The sequence below is a fragment of the Ambystoma mexicanum genome, chromosome 2p, assembly GCF_040938575.1.
Source record: "Ambystoma mexicanum isolate Mex_15411 chromosome 2p, UKY_AmexF1_1, whole genome shotgun sequence".
Lineage (NCBI taxonomy): Eukaryota > Metazoa > Chordata > Amphibia > Caudata > Ambystomatidae > Ambystoma > Ambystoma mexicanum.
The window spans coordinates 600,658,972-600,678,745 of NC_090923.1; the positions used below are offsets into that span (position 1 = coordinate 600,658,972).

Sequence of the window (19,774 nt, forward strand, 5' to 3'; positions counted from 1 at the left end):
TGTAATTACTGCACCTCTTTATCATTTCCTCAAAATCGACATGGCGCTCCTTGAATTGACCTGAAGGCGTGGGCAAGAACCCCCTCACAGACCTCATGGTATTGCCGGGATTGAATTCCTTGCCCACTACATAATTCCCTATGAATCTACTTACCTGTTCCTTTAAGTTAGGGATAAACCAATCCTCCTGGGGATCTGCTGTGATTTGTCATTGAGACGTATGTGATGGGTAATGTAGTTGCTCTAGGGCCAAAAGAAGCAGCTTTACAGGCATTACTACCTTCCCTGTTACGTCCTATCTCCAAAGCAAATATGTGGGTGAGAGAACACATCCTCCCTTTTTCCAGAGCTCCTGTTCTTCTCTAGGTGTTTTCCCTTGTATTTCTACTATTTGGAGCACCGGAACTGCAGTTTACAGGGCTGGTAACTGTACTTGTTGGGACACGCTATCCTTTTTCTGGAAATCTGTGAAAGGAAAATCCACTGTTTCCTTTGCTGCTTTGTATGCGGCATCATTTCCGAGAGCTTTTGATTTCATGTGGTTAATATCGGCAAAGCATTTCACCTGGTCTCTCTGCTGGCAAGGTTAACGCTTCAATCAGCTGGGATAGCAGCACAGAATGCTGGACAGGGGACCCGTCAGACCTCCTAAGTCTTCTTGTCTGCCATCTTGATAACCCAGAATGGATGTTGGAGGTGAGATATGCGGAATCAGGACAAACAGTGACTGCCTGCCCCTTACAAATTTCCAGCCCCTCTATAAGTGCCACCAGTTCTGCTGCTTATGCAAAGTAATGAGAAGGCAACCATTTCTTCAGTCTGACCTGGTACTCCCCATCCACAAGACCTAGCACAACTGCGCCCGTATGCCACTCTCCTGTCTCTTGGTTGATGGTCAAAGACCCATCAACAAAAATCACCTCACCCACCTCACCCACCTCAAGGGTATCCTCTTTCACTGTTACCCTCTCTTCCTCTTTCCCTCATATGTGGTGCAATTGTGAACGATATCCTTAGGCTGCACCGACTCTGCTACAAATGTCGCAGGATGCACTAGGTGACATTGCACGGGATAAATTGATGAATTTGATAAGATGACCTCATACCCTGACACTCTCTGAGTCGTCAATATGACTCTATATTTTTCCTCTATGTAGAATGTCACTGGGCAACCCATCGTAATGGTTGAAGTCTTTTGAATTGCCAAAGCTGCTGCCTCGAGAGCTTGTTTGCAAGGGAACTGTCCCTGGAACACTGGGTCTAGGAGTTAGCTGTAATACAGTAAAGGTTTGAGGCCTATCAATGTTTGCTGGGTCAGGACCACTGTCATCACCTGCCCATTTGAAGGGGAAAAAGAAATAATGGCTTCTTGTAATTTGGGTTCGCCAGAACCGGAGCATTGCTGATCACAGTCTTGAGTTCCCGAAAGCAAGTCCCCATTCTCTAAGACTATTTTATCTGACTTTTCGCCTTCTGTGCTTCCTGTAGACCATGCAATAAGGTACTCACATAACTAGAGTAATCAAACATTCATGATCTACAACAGTTACAGAGCCCCAAAAGCTGCTTCATTTGTTTCACTGTGACTGGTTGAGGCGTATTTTGAACTGCAGTGGCTTTCGCTGTCATTACCTTCCTTCCAGCGGGTGATATTTCTTGGCCTAAATAAATTACCTCAGTCTGACAGTATTTCAATTTCTCTTTGTCAGCTGTATATCCCGTCTCAGTGAGCAGGGTGAGGAGCATTATTGAGTCTCCTTGACACTGCTCCTCTGAAGTGCTGCAGACTAATAAATCATCCAAATACTGAATTATGGTACTGGACACATGTAAATTCCACCAAATCCATCTGAACCACTGTGTTAAAAATACTCAGAGATTCACAGTACCCCTGGGGCAACCGCGTGTGTTTGAATCTCTGAATAGGATACGTAAATGCTGTGAGGTAATGAGAATAGGAGTGTAAGGGAAAATGCATTTTTTTAAATAAATTACAGTGAAGTGGGTCGACCCAGTAGGGTTGTTACAGAGAATGCTTGCAGAATTCCAACTGTGATCCTCCAACTGGACCCCTTCGCCTTCTTCACAGAATATATAGCTGTATTGCATGCGCACACAGAGGTTTGTATTGGTCTCCTAAATCCCTTTGTCTGCCTCCTTGGACTTGGGGTACTGCTTAACCTGTGGTAATATTGCACTGGGTTTCAATTGTATCCTCACTGCTCCAACACGTTTTAGCAGCCCCACATCATAAGGATTGCTGGTCCATAAATGGTCTGGAACTTTTTACCATATCCTCCTTCCAAAATGACCATGTATCCTTAACGATGAGCATGGTCTTTGATACTTCCCTTGGCTCTGTTGCTATCTGGCAAGGCATCCCAATTTCAAAAACCATCTCTCCTGTGTCTTCGAACAATTGCTTGTCAGACACGTCCCTTAGTGATAAGGTTGGATCGATGCACAGAACTGTGCGCCACTTTCCGCCTTCCTCATCTGTGCCTTGGAGAGCCACCCTGTTCTTCCTAATCACTACAGCCTTCAATAGAATTGTAACAATGGTGCCTGACAATACTTTCTGTGGTACATCAGGCCAAAATAAAAACTCAAATGGTACTCGCCAGGCCTGATTTGTGATCCCAGGGACCCAACTCCAAAAAACCATCACCCCTAGAGAAACAATGCTGTATGAATGGGTACCACCCTAATCACACTGTCGCTACAATAGGCCTGAAAACACAGGGCTTCCCTTACCGGATACAACCCTACGGTTGAGCATACAATACCTTACTTCGTGAAGGCAATCGACATCCACAACTTGCTCAGGATGTACCTTCCCTAAAGATTTGCTGGGGTATCCATACAATAGAGCAAAGGGGCTGATACATTTTGATTACCCACCTTGATACAAAAATCTTCAGTAAAAGAAACCAACAGGACAGCCCCAGAGAGTCCTTGTGTGTCCATCGTTCTGCTGACAAGGGGAACCCACTTTCCTTAATACAAGGCTTGGTAGCTCCTGTGTCAACCATGAAAAAAAACATTTGGTGACCTACCTGCACACCCATTAGGGGGTTCCTCTTCCGGATCGGTGGTAATGGACAGGAATGGACACATCAGAGATCCCTGTGGGCGGTCCTACTCCTTGTACATATTAGAACCTGGGAGAGAAACAGGATTTCCCCCCAAAAACACTTTCTCTAGTGTAGTGCCCAGCTGTTCCTTGGGGTAAAGTATGCTTGCCCCACGTCTGTACAGATGCTTATGTTGGCATGGTCAATGGGATCCCAAAGGCCTATGCAGCCCCAGTTTCTGGGTTCTGTTCAGCTCATGCCGGCTGCAATTGCACAGAGGCTGAGACCTATGACAGGGTCGGGCCTGCATTTGTTGAGCTCCCATGTTAAAGTACTGCAGCCGTTCATGAGCATCCCATAACACGTACCCCAACTTTCCACATGACCAACACTGAATCCCATAAAATCCTCTATAATTATTTCCTGTTGACCCATTGAACAGGGAAACCATTCCTCCGAACCCACCAAATGACCCACTTACTCATGGAAATCCTCCTCTGCCCCTCAGAAACTCTCTCATTGACTGGAAACATACCCGTCCACCCAACCGTGCATCATATTCGGTTCTCTATGTTCCTGCTGTCCCGGTTGCCCTTTCTGTCCCTCCATAGAATTTGTAATTACTGCCTTTCTAAACAAATTGTTGCCAATATCTTTTGAACAAGCTTAGCCTCTGCTTTTAGTGCCTCCTCTACATTCTCTCCCTTTTTTCAAGTCTTCTTTTGCAAAAATGCACAACGTGTGCCTGAATTTCTGGCCAACTCTTGACCTCCCTCCATACTGCTTAATCTCAATTGTGCTGGATTTCTTTGGGAAGTCCCTTCTTCAGAATGTGGTAAAGAAATCACCACATTCTTGTCCCATGCTTCTGCGGTTTCTGCCCTCCGCATCTCCTGAATTAACTGGATGTGTGTGGAAAGATCATCACTAAATTTCATTGTTTTACCTAAAATCAAATTTATATCAGGCATATCGGGATACATAATCTGCAATACCTGTGCCCTAACATTATTAAAAGCTGCTCCATCATGGGTGTTTGTATCCAACTGAACTCCTGGATACCCCAATTTTGTCCTTAGTGTGTCTGACTGCTCATGCATTAGGTCTATGAATAAGCTCTTCATGTCCCCTATGGCAAACCTGACACCGCCTGTATGCTTATCCAATGCATTAATCCACTTCACTGCCCCTGCAGTGAGTGAAGGGAGTGTCTTCATCAAGTTATTCTAGTTCATGTGTGACAATGGGACATAATACGCCCTCCCTAGACCCTTCTGGAGTAACAGAAACTGAGTTTTACTGAGGCTTCCCCAACTCTGCCCTACCACTTACTACAGCCATGCGAATACCCTGACGTGTCCTATGGTTCCATGGTGTGCTTTCTATTGCTACTACTGGAGCAGGAGCTAGGGTGCCTACACCCTGCTCTCCTGGCTCGACATCCCATTCCTCTCCTTCATCGTTTACTCTGGCTGCTACATCTCCTACCCCTTCTGCAGACACAGACGCATAATCAGCACTATCATAAGGTACCATTTAATGTCCTCCCTGCTCAGCCTCTGTACCCATGGCAGCAACCCCGTTCTCCATGTCCACCTCAACCGTTCTGATAACCGAGCTGTCCAATGTAACAAGAACCTGCCATTGTCTCCACCTTCTTACTTCTACATCCCTTACCAGTCTTCTCACTTCTTCCCGCTCTTCATCTCTCTGCTGCCGTAACAGCATTACCTCTTCCTCCACTAGATGAAGTGCTTCCTTTATCTTTTCCCATCCATGCACATCTACCACTCTTTGCCATCTATCCTCTATCCTCACAGGAAGAGGCCTAACCGATTCTCTCCCTCATTTCCAACCCTTCTTCTGCTCTCCTATCAGTCTTCCTCTTTCTTGCTCCTCCACCCTTAATCTATCTGCTAACTTAGCATTTGGGGGGGAGTTATTCCCGTCCCCCTCTCTGTTTTCAACCTCTCTGCAGCCCTAACCATTGAGGCAGTTACCCTTCCACTTTCCTCAAAATCCCAGTTCTTAGAAATCAAAACAGATGAAGGCGTTACCTGTGTCCGTCTTGCAACCATTGGAGTAGCTGCTGGGGAAAATGGTGGTACAAACTCAGGGTCTGTGTACCCCTCTGCAGGTGTTTAAGGATAGCACCCATGTGGGGGTCAGAGGGTGTGGCCGAAATTTCTGCACAGTCCTTTTTCGACCCTTCACCCCAATTTCCCCATCCTACTTTTTTCATACATCCTCCATAATTCCAAGATGTTTAACCGCTTTTCTAAGTTCGAGCCCTTGTGCTTTGTAGTTACAAAGGTAGGCAGGTTATCCAATATCTCTGTATCATAGGATTCCTCAGTAGGCCAAGAATGTATAATTTACCCTTAATCTCCCACAACCATTCATTATCATATTTTAAAATGTTCGCCGGATAGCCGGACAACACATTGCGCAAATTATTCAATGGAGCCTCCATACTACAATCCAAGTTATCATAAAATAGCTTCATAAGAAATCTGATACTAAGCCGAACCTGCGGTTCGAAAAGGTTTTCACCCAAAAGCTCCCCTTTTACCCTTACCCAATTCCATAGTCGCACTTCACACTCATTCACTGTACTTGCCTATCCCACAATTACTTCACTTCACTATTTACTCCAATTGTACTTCTCACTCATACACAGTAGACAGCATGCTATCAAAAACACTTGCAGGCCAATATTTCAGAGATACCCCCACCACTCGAGCATAGGAGGTGCGCAATGCTTTCCACTACTGCACCGCTGCTCCTGCTCTCTTTACCACTATTAAGGCCTTCTCTACTACAAAACTGTCTTATCCTGACTACAGGAAGTTTCCCTTCACTACTTAGACTAACCAAGAAAATCGAGGTGAGGGGCTCCGCCCACACGGCAAGTACAGGAGAACGTCAAGGCCTACTTCAGAAAGGTATCTACGGTTGGATTTACCCTAAAATACCACCCCACCTTCAGGTGAGGCCTCCAGCTAACCAGACAAGCAAACTAAAGGGTATCAGGACAAGCTTCACACTGGGTGTGCGGGGTAAGACACACCCTCACACCTCTAAAATAACAAACTAGGTAATACATATATACAAAGGACTTACAACACAGAACAGTTCAACCACTCTATCAAAAAACATCCACTTTTCCAAACCCGGCAACCTCAACTAATTTCACACCCACACTCCAAGTCTACGCTTACCCCCAAAAAATAAAAAAACAAAAACAAAGCCCTTTAAATTAACGAAACAATCCCCTTTCCTACCCCCATTTCCCCTCTTTCTTTACACCCCCAACTGTGTACTCATGTGAACCTGAGGTGCTCCGATGTGGTGCTTCGTCGGATCGTTCCACACTGCTCGGCCATGGCGCCATGTCTCTGGGGAGCAGATGGACCTTTAGCCAATATGGCGTTGGCAGACCTCTTTTTCACCGTTCACAGAAGACTGGTCCCCGTCGTGAGGTGCCACAGCTGAGAGGTGTGGACAGAAGACCCCCAACATCTCAGAATGCCTGGGCTCCTATATGGCTCACCAAATTGTATAGGTGGACCTTTAATCACCTTAACCCAAAACAGGCACACCAGAGAAGAGAGTACATGGTTGTACATAAAGAATGTTTACTGCACAAAGCTCTGGGGAGCGGTTAGAGGTGTTGCAGGACCAAACTAACCCAAGTCTCAACAATACAACATCAGTTGGCAGTTTATATACTTTTTGCAACAATTTAAAACACTCCCAGATACCGTATTGCCCTCCAGCCCCCAAATATGATTGGACAAAACCACGTCAAAGAAATCTCATCTTTGCTCAATTCTTCCATTGTCATTGGTCAGGCTTATCTTCATTATTATCTTCAGATTATATTCAAAACAGACCTCTTCTTGGGATTTGTTGTAGTATGTCTTGATGTCAGTATATGATTAAACATTGGTATTGAAAACATAATTTATTGCTAGCAATAATTGGCCTATGACCTTAAACTTTTAGTCTCATTGCACATGGTTCTGCAGACATACTTTGGCAAATAGAGAGAGGTTGGCTTAAACAGGATTTTGTTTAAACTATAGATAGCCATCTCCATTTCACAGACTCTGCGTGCCTTAATCTAATTTATGCGGCTACATACACCCTCTGATGACCTGGAAAAATACTTAACTGTCGCACTCTTACCTCGGGCCTTATGGTTACTACCACCAAACAAATGACTTATCCCCTCTGAAGCTTTTAATACAAAGGGCTAGATAAACATCTGTTCCCTTGCAAGGACTGTGAAACATGCCCTGTTCATACAGCCTTATTACTAGGTAACTAATTCTCTTTCCCATCAAGAATGTTCCTACTACTTTAGAATGCCTGTGTACTGTGGAAAAAAGCACCACATTGTATGGATTTATGTTTGTGTTGCATTCGCAGTTTTAATATTGTATATTTATATGTGATTCATATAGGTTTGCGACACTATCTCAGTTTTGCTGTCACCCCCCCCCCATCATCAACATGGTGTGCACAACATGATTCCCTCGTAATAAATGGGACCCTCCTTGACCACCCTGAAATGAGGATAGGCGAATGGTTCCAAAAGTCATAATAGGATGTATTCTAGCGAATAAGACTGTTCCTGGCCTTCTGAGGGCTTTCGGCAACAGGTTTTGCCGAAGCCAAACAAATGTCAAACTTTTCAAAAGTATTAAAATCTTTTACAGGTGCAGATAGGGGTGCAGGTAAGTATTGCTGTAACTCACCCCACATACTCTGGTTTCTTCTTCCATTTGGCAGATCATTGCATGGTCGTCAGAGGCCGGTTCTCCCACCATTGAATCTTCTCCAAGAGGCCCAGGAACTTCAGGTACAAGACGTAAATCTGGTCAGGTCCAGGATCTGGTGCAGCCTGTTCCACTGGAAGACCACACCAATGCGCACTCGTTTAGGCACTTTACCAGATGCAGGAAAGTCAATTTTGATGAAAGTCGCCAATGTACAGCAACAGAAGGGGACACAGATGTTGCTGTTAGAGTTGGCCTCCCATCTCGGGTCACGTTGATGCTGGAATGCTAAATGTTCGCAGGAGGGACTCTTGTAGCCCAAGCTGAGGATACCCAAAGTTCTGAGTCGAAACACAGACAAACAATGCCTCTACCGTAGCAACCCAAACTAGACTGACCAAACTGGAGTTGGTCAGTCCATACGGTAGTTCCATGAATGGTTCCGAAGACTGCAGTCGGGAATGATTGTTCGCACCAATCCTATGGTCAAAGCTCCACCAAAGGACTACTAAAGATCACCAGCCAGACAGGGCTCCACTGGGACTGCAGGAAACGTTGGTCATCAGGCCTTCTTAGGAAGGGTCCACAGATCTTCTGATGTCTTCATAGCTGGGCAGGATACTTGTCTCCTTGCAGGATCTCTGGTGAATGGCTGCAGGACCACTCTTCTTATCCAAAAACTTAGGTGAGACAGAAACTCAGCCCACCCAATGCAAGATCTGCCCCCCACACAAAACGGCAGAGGTGGTCCATTCAGGACCATTGATGGTGAATCTCATGCATACTGTCTAGGCATACAAATATCAGTTTGTGGATTGGGACCAGGCAGTCCCAATCCACTTCCTTGGAACGTGCCTTCCTCTTTGAGGAAGGATAACTCAGGGGCAACGCGTTTGTCTTGGAAGCAAGACAACGCAGCGCAAACCAGGCTCTAATCCTGATCCCACGCTTAGAAACCATTGGTTTAAAACATGTGATATTAAAACAATTATAATTATGCACATATGGCCCTGCAGTAGCTTCAGAAAAACCTCAGCTTTCCCTGGCAGTGCATGACCATGAAAGGAAGTTCCTGACCTGGCAAGGCAGGAAGAAGGTAACAGAACAATATGGCCAAAAGAACAAGCAAATACCTTGTGGCACGCCAGGTTGAGACACTAGCCAGTGTTAGTAGCCAAATGTGTAAATGCGATAATGCACAGTAGAAATCATCAACTAGTAACTGCTGCCACCAGTTTGTCCTTAGGCACCTCTACAGTAACCATAAAATTCCTTTGAGTGTAGTTTAGGGTCATATAAATGAAACCCCTTTGCACTTCATTGCAAGATGCATTGTGCAATGATAAACAGTTACTCAAAAAATAGATAACATGTCAAAAGAAAAGGGAAATGTAGTTTCCCAGTACTTTCCCATAACAATGAGCAAAACTGCAATGGAGAGAAGCTGAAGACTTCACTTCACTGGAAAAAGTCAGGACAGAGTACAAAAAGAAAAGCAAAATGATTGGGGGTCCATAGAAATGGAGGGAAAGTGGCTAAAGAGAGAACACGTTCCTAACAGTGGCTGCTTGGGTCTACAATGACAAATAGAAGAGTGTTCGGAGTATATTGGTGGCCCAGAATAGATACGGATGTTAACACAGCCTTAACGAATGGCCATGAATGTGCCAACAACTATAAAAGATGACAAATAAGACAAGTCCCCCTCGTGGGTACGGAAATACCGTCTGCAGCACAAGACTTGGGCTAGACCTTATGGGCCCTTTTGAAGCCTTGTAAACCAAACATACATATGGCATGGTTTGTTTGTTTGTTTATTTGATATATCGCAACCAAACCCTTGGGTAGCTGGGCGCGAATATTACAAGTATACTTATACAGAGATAAATGACATTAGGTAAGGCGATTTGCCATCACCTTAACTTACAGCGAGATTGGTAGTCACATACATGTATAATAACATTAGTTCGAGAGAAAGGTGGCAGGTACAGTACAAGCGAAGGGCATAGTATTCATAAAGTGGCAAGAGGTAGAGGTGGTAGTCGACTATCTGTCCATATGGAGTGACGTACTTTTCATGCCAGACATCACTACCAGAACTGTGATCACAGAACTCAAAGCACTTTTGTTGAGAGAGGGACCGCCGAAAGAGATAGTCAGACACAATTCAGTACAACTCGCCTCTGGAGATGGAGAAATGTCTGAAATACCACAATATTAAGCAAGTTAAGGTGGCCCTATAACACCCCCAGGCAAATAGGTTGGTTGAGATAGCCATAACTTTCATAAAGGGTTACATGCAGCTATCCAGGGCATCAAGCATGGATCTGTATTATACGAGCATGGAGGTCATCGCAGCACACAGGCTAACTCCCAATGCCTTCTCAGGCCTCTCCCCATTCCACAGGATGCGGGGTAGAAAGGCTGCCTCTGCGCTAGTAACTTCAAAAACGTACCCACAATCAAAAATGTTAATGCTACAGACATGGAAGATGTAATGTGACATCTCAAGGAGTCCAAGGACAGGCAAAAGACCTGGCGTGATCCAAAAAGAATTATATGGAGAGTAGACATTGGAGAAGGAGACACAATGAAGATAAGAATTCCTTCAAGATCAGAATACCAGATCTCGGTTCAACACGCCCTTTAGAGTAGAAGCCAAGGGAAGAACTCATGTATGTACATATAATATATATACACAAGATGGCCAAGAATGGAACCTGCAGAGAGTAGCATTATTGGCCACTTACCTTTGACAGAGATACACGAGAATGCACATCACGAGAGCATTAGAGGACAGCCCGGGGAGATGGGCCGCGGTGATGTACTCATGCCAGATGTGGAAGAAGCGTGCTGGTCTATGGAAGTACGCACTTCCACTCACCAGAGTGCTGATGCAGGCCACGTGCAAGAGAGCAAAAGCCTGAGCACGACAAGTGAAACTCCCATGAGCAATGGAATCCTCACACCAGCGAGCGCCAAGGGTCTCGTGCAATGAAGGGGGGTCTTTGCAGGAGTCTCATGGGATCCGGGCGTGAAGTGAAAGAGTGCCTGCACTAGGAATAGGACACCAATAACGCAAGTGCCTCCCGCATGTAGAATAGAAACTAAATGCACAATACTAATGAAATTGACATGAAGGTGGAACTTAGGTTTATTGTTTAATCAACTATCAAAAGGATTGTGTGTGTTTGTTGCAATACTGCTACTCCATACTCTTTACCTTTAATAGGAGCAGTTCAGACGTCTCTAGTGAAATTTGCTCAGCGCTCACTCATTTTCCATAACCAGGACTAGGAATGCCATTCCTTTATGACTTGCATCTGCGCCTTTGCCGGGCCACTGGCTCAAAGTGCATAGGACTCTAGTAGTATTATAACGGATAGAGGGGATCTCAGTAGAGAGAAGCCACCCGCCAAAGCCGTGAAACGTCCATTCACCCAGAAAGATTAGACAATAGCAAACGGCCTGCAGGTGCAGGGGCGGGTCCCCCCACCCGGGCTTCCTTTTGAGCAAAAGATTGTTCAGTGCTGCCATTTCCCAGACACTTTAGCTTTAGGTGGAGAATCTGTCATCATTGGATGGCATTCTATTGTAACCTTAGCTTCCATTGGCGGCAAAGCTGCCATTAGGTACCAGGTGTTTTATTGATGTATATTTTGGCTTGGAGGTAGAGTCTGGGATCAGCACTTGCTTAGGCAATTCTTTGATTTTATTAGATTACTTTTCCCCCCTCTGCAGTTGGGCAAATGGTTTGTTTGCTATGTTTATCCTCTTCCATCTAGGATAGGGGGAACATGTGCAGAAGCCACCACAACCGAACACCTCCTCTGGAGAAAGCAAATGTTCCCTGACCCACTCCCAGCAGGCACTCCATGGATGACCACCGTGTGGTGCTATTGGTCACTCAAACGATCATGTGACTCGACCAATGGGCAAGACCAACAAAAGGGCCTGCCAGTCATTTTCTATAGAGGTCAGGGATGTGTGTGCAAAGCTCCCCTCCAGTCATCCACCCACCCAACTCCTCCAGAGAAAGCAAAGGCTGCCGTTACCTGCAGGCTCCACATGGATGAGGACGTAGCAGAGTGCTTGGCTGGAGAAGTGATCACATGACTAGCACGTGGGCCTTACATCACACTCGGAGCCTAGGGTGACCAGTGCTAGCAACCCGTGAAAGGCGGCCGGGAAAGGAAAGGTTTTTTTCTCTCTCTCTCTCTCTCTCTCTCTCTCTCTCTCTCTCTCTCTCTCTCTCTCTCTTACTCTCTTACTCTCTCTCCTCCCACCACCCACACCCCCACCCCCCCCCAACCTGACCCGAGCCCCTGTGCAGGTTACTTAAAATGGCGGCCACAGGCAACAGGACTGAAACAGCAGCAACTCAAGTGAGCTATAAAATGACAACTATCACGTGGGCGTACATCAGTATGACAGAGAAAATCAATGGTCAATTGATATTGAGGCACCATCTCCACTGTGCCATCCTTCCTGGGGCCACCAGGATTATGTGCGTACCTGCTGGTTCCATAACTACTCATCTTTCACCGACCTACTCATGATATTTTGTTATATGTGCACACTGCTACTGGTGTGAGTCTGTTTTGCACCAAGCCCACCTAACCTCTTGATCTTGTCTCCGCTTCCACTGGTGCACGCTTGGTTACTAAGTCAACCGTTGGGCAAATTCGTCTTTCTGTGGCTCTCGTCCTTCTGTGGTCCGGCTCGCTACACTGGGTCACTGTTGAGCCTCCTAGGAGGCCATGTTTCCTTTCACTCGCTCCCTTTTTGGGCGCTGCTGTGAATGTAGCTGATCCCGTCCAATCATCTACCCCTACTCCCGGCTTTCCTCCACCTCCCTTCGCCGACTCGTGACAGAGGTATGAATTGCCCTGAGCTTCTCACCAATTTAGGCCCTGACTCTCGTCTTTCCACCGCCTCTCCTTTACAAGACCAGCACTCCTGGCTAACGGTCAACGTCACCCGACCGCTTTCCCTCTCCCTTATTAAGCATATATTATTTTGCAATGTAGCACGTGCAAGAATCTAGCCATAAATAAAAAGTGCAATTAATTGCCGAAGGGCAGAGCTCATTTAATCTCACTTTCATGCTCAACTTTTAATTAGTTAAGTGTTCCTAATCAAACACTATTAAAATATTAAATCAATAAAGACGCAAGTCACAGAGTGGAGATAAAGCAAAAGCCTCTTCAATGTTGCAGGCGGTAAAACCAAAAATATTGATCGTTTCGTTTCTCAAGCAAAACAACCCATGGCCTTCAAGGAATCTGACAGGAGTGCATGCATCTGTGACTGTTTCAAAAGAAAGCGCGCCACACAGCAAATTCCAACCTGAAAAAAATAGTGTGAAACCACCAGGACATAATCTTGCTAATACTCCATGCCATTTTAAAAAACAACTGTGAATAACATCCCACTTTTATTACTGTAAATCAATGCTAACAATAAAATACTGTTTGTGCCTACATCTGCAACCTTCAGTAAGGAAGAATCAGGGGCAAGCCATGGAAATGTCTCACCCGTACACTAACATGCAGGAAATGATCAAAGACAGCATGCACACACCACAGAATGATTGACAGGTGCTGGGGCAGTGGAGCTACCTATCTAGTGTAAATATGCATTGTTTGACATAGAGCTCAGTATCTGTGGCTGGCCAGGTAGTTGGGCTCCTCATTTCAACAAAGAAATGAGCTGAAGTACCGGGGGATGATCAGATGTGCCCCGGCTCATATGCCGCACTAAAGGTGGCAAACCGGGGCTAGAACCCAGGTATTCTGGATCCAGGGTCTGAAGGGTAGCTGCTGGGCAGCAAGTAAGTGAAACAGGCTCTATAGGCAAGTCTTTGCTCTACACACATACTGGTGCACAGCATGCCACCCGTGGGCCATTATTTATGGCCCTCCAAGTCACATGCGTTTCATTATGAAGTGTTGTCTAGCCTAAAGTCAGTCACTAAGTCTGTCATGTCAGATGTGTGAAGCCTCTGTTGTCCAGTTTTTGTCTTTGCATCATGATACATGAAATTTTAAGTCTACATAAAAACATGATTTCAGTCTGATAGTGCACAGAAATCAAAGTGGAAATGAAATTGAAAGGCTATATGTATCATCTGTTACAGTAGAAAAGTAATACATAAAAAGTAGACCATACAACCCTTTTTTAAACTCCAATTCGTACACCGATGACCCTACCACCCGCTCATTCCCATGGAGAGTTCGTCCCACTGTATAGGATTGTGTGAGCGCGCTCTGAAACACTTGTGTATGAGCGCGATACAAATAAAATATCACATCATATCATGATATACTCGACGCTCCAGCGAAACAAGTTGTGAGCCTCTGCGCTACACTGAGAGCTTCTCTGTCAGGGCAATTCACGGGCCTCAACCCAGAAAGCCTTTGGAAAATACTTTTGTTATAGTGTTTTGTAGTAACAATTGGAAGTACTGTCTTGCACGTAGTTTTAGCAATGGTGGAGTTATTAGTGGCAGGATTCCCTTTCTCATGCGCACCTCCTCTTTTCTTGTTTCTGAATCAGACCAGCAGCCTGGATCCTGGTTTGTCGGGGAACCAACTCCGGGGTTCCCATTTATTTAGAAGATTTATGGGGATGACAAACTATGGATCAGTTGGGCGCTGGTAGGGTATGATGGTCCAGTGGTCGCTGTTGAGCGAATTAATCAGATATACGGTTCAGTCAAGTCTTAGTCATTAATTTGGTTGTTTATTTTTGGTTAGTTAGCACCAAAGAAAACATCATTGTAGAAATGAATGACAATTTTTGACATGGTAAATTACTAGGCTGTGTAGCAATTTACCATGTCAAAAATTGTCATTCATTTCTACAATGATGTTTTCTTTGGTGCTAACTAACCAAAAATAAACAACCAAATTAATGACTAAGACTTGACTGAACCATATATTTGATTAATTCGCTCAACAGCGACCACTGGACCATCATACCCTACCAGCACCCAAATGATCCATAGTTTGTCATCCCCATAAAACTGTCTTGCACGTAGCCTAAACTATGCGTAGGTCGTAGTGAGGCGCACATACCTGACAATTGCCTCTCTTGTAATAGAAAGCCCCAACCACGCTCACTTGGACGAACCAATGAACACCCTCCTCTCCCACAGTGGCCACGCCTTCCTGGGTCATCAAACACATCCAGGGAGGCCTGCTATAAAGTGTTCGACATAGGATTCAAACAAGTAGAAACAAAACATATGGCGGCATGGTTGCCTGTCTGTTGTAAACCTGAACAGAGCAGGTGTGGGCTGTTCTGTTTGAGCCACGGGGAACACACGACCTAAAGTGACCTGGCTGTGTAGTGTTCTGGTCAGTGTTCAGGGGTGCAACGAAACCTACATTTTGGGGAGCGGCGAGGGGCAAGGAGGGGGATAACCCTTTTAATGTCGGGAGGGGTGTTAACTTCAGAGATGGTGGGGGAGAGGTTACTTATTTGTGTGGGGGGCATCTAACTTATTTAACATTCTAATGAGACTATTCTGTTGCAGCTTAAATGTTACAAGCAGTTAACTCTCTCCTTTAAGTCTGAAAGCACCCACTTAAGGGCTGCCCCCCACTCCTACCCTTCCAATCAGGGGAGTCTTTCAGGGGCTCCCTTGAGCTGGTGTGGTGGGGGCGAAGTCATCGGTGTTGGTAGGTTTGTAAAAGAACTAATGCCAGGACTGTCGGGACTCGGGGCTAGCAAGCCTTTTGGTTTTAGCCCCTGAGCTCCTATACAGGGCTACAACAAAAAGACCTTGGGCAATAGCCCCCAACTTGCAATGCCTATGGCTAAAGGTGCAGCAGGCGCCCTTTTGTAATGAAATGCGCCCCGCTCTCCTGCTGGCGCGCCCGCAGCGGGGCGCTTTTTATTGCAATAGTGCGCTAATGCTAAACCAGCATCCAGAAGTCTTTGAAAGACTTGTTTTGTTGAAGCTAAGGCCGGCCCTGCAAGTACTAACGCCACTACACGATTTCAATGACCTAAAATTGTATGCATATGAATTCAGGAGCTCACAGTGAAATGCTGGGTTTGTGCCACAGAACGCATGCATCATCACTTAGCCGGCCCGTGTCCCTGTCCGATTTGAACAATAGTAGGTATAGGATATGCACAAGTTTAAGTAAAACCGACATCCTTTTTACGGTGGCAGCAGAATAAAATAGCATAGCACTCAGCATAAGCGAGGCAGATTGGTAGACAACCTGTCTAGGAAACGGTGTCCTCGTGCACCCCTCTACCTTCATCACCGCCGCAGCAGCGTGACAGGATAGCCTGCTGACGTTAGCAGTCCCCCGTGTCACGAGATGGGGAAAAATAGGAGCCTACAGGTACATCGGGGGACAGAGAAAGTGCTGACACTTCCGAAGGACCCCGCCCGGCCTCCGGAAGCTGTGCAGTCCTCTGACCCCCGGTTCCGCCGATAGACTTCGCAGGGAAGCTTGCAGGGGTGGCTGCTGGGCAGGACAGGGCGAGCTTCCCGTTTCCATTCAGTGGCAGGAAATTAGCTCTGCCGCTGGAATCTGGAGGGAAGGAAAAGGGCGGGAACTGTGACGCCGAGGCAGGTTAAGAGTCAAGACCAGTCGCGATAAGAGGCGGCCCAGTGAGCTAGTGCAGTCACAAGGGTCCCTGGCCCAGAGACCTGCAACCAGCCGATCAGCGAGAGGCTTCTCTGCCAAGTCATAGGGGGACTGCGAAAAAGCCAGGTGACCTACAGCCACACCATTCCTCGACAACTGGAGGCTGAACTGGAGGGTGCTCAGTGGCCTTCAGCCAGCCACTGGACAACACAGCCTGCCCATCAACGGTGACTGGAGGCTGAACTGGAGGGTGCACAGTGGCCCACAGCCAGCCACTGGACAACACAGCCTGCCCATCAACGGTGACTGGAGGCTGAACTGGAGGGTGCACAGTGGCCCACAGCCAGCCACTGGACAACACAGCCTGCCCATCAACGGTGACTGGAGGCTGAACTGGAGGGTGCACAGTGGCCCACAGCCAGTCACTGGATCACAGCCTGCCCAGCAACGGTGACGGGAGACTGAACTAGAGGGTGTCCAGTGGCCCACTGGCACTGCCAGCCACTGGATCACAGCCTGCCCAGCAACGGTGACTGGAGACTGAACTAGAGGGCACACAGCGGCCCACTGGCACTGCCAGCCACTGGATCACAGCCTGCCCAGCACCAACAACTGGAGATGCACGTGAGGTAGGCAAGTGTGCATGGAATTCTGGGAAACTGGGAGGATGTTTCTGTGAATATTTGGCACAATCTGGAAAGCCTTGCAGTTTTGGCAGTACTGCTGAATCTAGAAGCAAAGTCATAAGGGCTATCCTTGTAGAACTGAACTACCAGCCAAGGCGCGAGGAACAGTGACCAGGAGGCAAGGCCGCCCGAGGACATTGTGTCAGCGATACTTTCCAGTCCGGGGCATTCCATTACTCAACTGATGCCTTCAGGGAATGTTCATCAACGCGCCCCTTTGATCAAAAATGTGTAAAAGAAAAGCCCCTGACTGGAAATGTGCTGGGAGCACGGAGTCACATGTCTGGACTGCCATAGGATTAGGCGAATGAGAGGGAGCCAATGGGAGATAAGCAGAGAGGGAGAGGTAGAAATTGCGACACATTTGGACTCATTACAAGTTTTGCGGTGCGGGAAAAGTGGCGGTAACTGAATTTTCCTCCTCACACCGCCAAACTTGTAATGACGCCAAACTGACCTCCTCACAAGTTTGGCGTGCGGGAGGAAAGTGGTGGTAATTCCGTTACCACCATTTGGTGGTGGAGTGGCCAGATTTACCAGCAGCACCTCGCCACGCAAAAAATGCTGGGATTACTGGTACCGGTAATACTGGCTATTCCCCCCATGGAATGGGAAATTGCATACACTTACTGGCACCTGTAATCAGCAGGTTATTCCAGCAGACTAGGTGCCGGTATCAGTATTACCGTTTGGTGGTATCCGGTGGGGGACAGAAAGGATATACAGAGGGAGGAAAATGTGTGTTCAAGAAATGCCTTGTGAAAGCACGAGAGCATTCCAGAGGGAGAGACGGTAGTGAAGATAGCTCGGGGGCAACGTGCTATCTCGGGAGCCAAGCTCAGGTGCAACTGCTCGTCTTGGAAGCAAGACGACGTGGAGCAACACAGGTTCGATTCCCCGGGTCCGCGCTTAGAAACTTCTGGGTTTTAAGCACGTTATAAATAACCAATTTCAATTTTTTTAAAACATAGGGAGAGCAGAAGCAGGGTCTGGGGCCAGAATGTGGGGGCTACAGAATCAAACGACAGCGGGTGAGAAGGGCACACGAGAGGGACTAAAAGACCAGGGAATGCGGGAGAAGGGGACCTGACAGATTGGCACGCGTACCAGTCGGGGTGTGCTGGTGGAATGGGAGAGTGGGCCTTTAACGATGGATGAAGTGCACCGAGAAACCGAGGGGCCTCTGGCAGAATGATGGGGTAACGCAGGAAGTCCTTACCATTAGCAGCTCCAATCACGAAGAGTGATCTACCAGGTGGGCGGGGTACATTAAACTACCAGGGGCGACAACAATGCTTTATTTCACTAGCCCTTTCAGGGATATTGGTGGGATAAACGGGACATTTTGTGGGACAACCCCAACATGCCATGCATTTATATGGGATGGGATTAAACAATAGGGAAATGGGAATGACAGGGCGTAAGAAAAGAGCGTCCAAAAAGAAATTAAGAAAACGCTGGGCAGTGACAGATGGAGGCAGGGGTGGACTGGCCTACGGGGAACTCTGGGGGTTTCCTGCTGGGCCTCTGCACCACAGGCCTCTTGTGTGGGTACCCCGGTTTTCTGCTGCTTTTATCCTGTCGCCCATGCACCGGCCCCCTTCCTTCCATCTCTCCTCCTCCCCCACAATACATTGAAGTGAAACAAAATATTTTAAAGCCTCATTCTTAACACCTGGTTTATGTCTGATTTTGTGTGATGCTTAACTCGTTTTTGATCCATGTACAGGGCCAACTGTGCTTTTAAATGCACTATTTGGACCAATGTGTTCAACGTTTTTGTGGAAGAAAGCCCCTTGAACCAATGGGGTTCAGCCCGCTCGCACGGTGTAACATGGGGCCACTTTGGAAAACATTTCCTCGGCCACCTGTGGTTCCCAGTCAACCCCTGGAGGAGGGAAGAGAGAGGCAGTGCTGAGGGGGGGCATGAGGGTGTGGGGGAGGCTGGAAAAGGAGGCGGGGGCGGGGTGGGAGAAGGCAGAGAATGGATGAACACTGCAAGGAAAGGGCAGGGAGGAATGCAAGAGAAAGGCACTGCGATAGCAGCAAAACAGGGGGAAATGGCAAAGGTGTTTGGGGGCAAAGAAACTGAGAGACGGAAGAAAGAAGGAAAGGGATAAGGGGAGGTGGAACAACACGGGAGAATGGTAGCTGAAAATGGGGAGCAACGCAGGCAGAGGCAGGAGGAAGAAAGGGAAGAGGGCAGGTGACAGCGTGAGAAAGGGACGGCTACAGGAAGAGATAAGGGAAGAGCGTCTGAAGGAAGAGCGGAGGATGAACAGGGGGCAGTGGGCGCTACAGCCCCCTGTAGCCAATCCTCGCCATGTCTCCGGGGGCGCCACCATCTCTCTCACCGTCCACCGGGTCTTCCATGATTGCCTCTAGCCTTTGCAGAAGCCCGGCCGATGCAGAGGTATATGCACAGGGGAATACATCGCAACCCCTCTCTGAAACTAGCGTGTGGTGGGGTGCTGGTGTGTGGGGGGGCTTAATGAAACCAGAAAGGGATAGTGGAACAAGAAGAGGGCCTAGGAATCTGCACACACCGGTAGACCTGGGCCGCTATGTGTCAATGGTGTGATCTACACAATTGCGTTACAGCGTTACAGACAGTGAAC

General features: G+C 47.1%; 1 protein-coding gene across 1 annotated transcript in view; it reads left to right on the plus strand.

Annotated features, from left to right (window-relative positions):
* The first annotated feature begins 16,491 nt into the window (after positions 1 to 16,491).
* The window catches only part of HYAL2 (hyaluronidase 2), a 107,668-nt gene continuing 104,385 nt past the window's right edge, over positions 16,492 to 19,774 (plus strand). The window contains exon 1 of the mRNA XM_069644114.1: positions 16,492 to 17,099. The gene's annotated coding sequence lies outside the window, so the exon portion shown is untranslated. The remainder of the gene's footprint in view (positions 17,100 to 19,774) is intronic.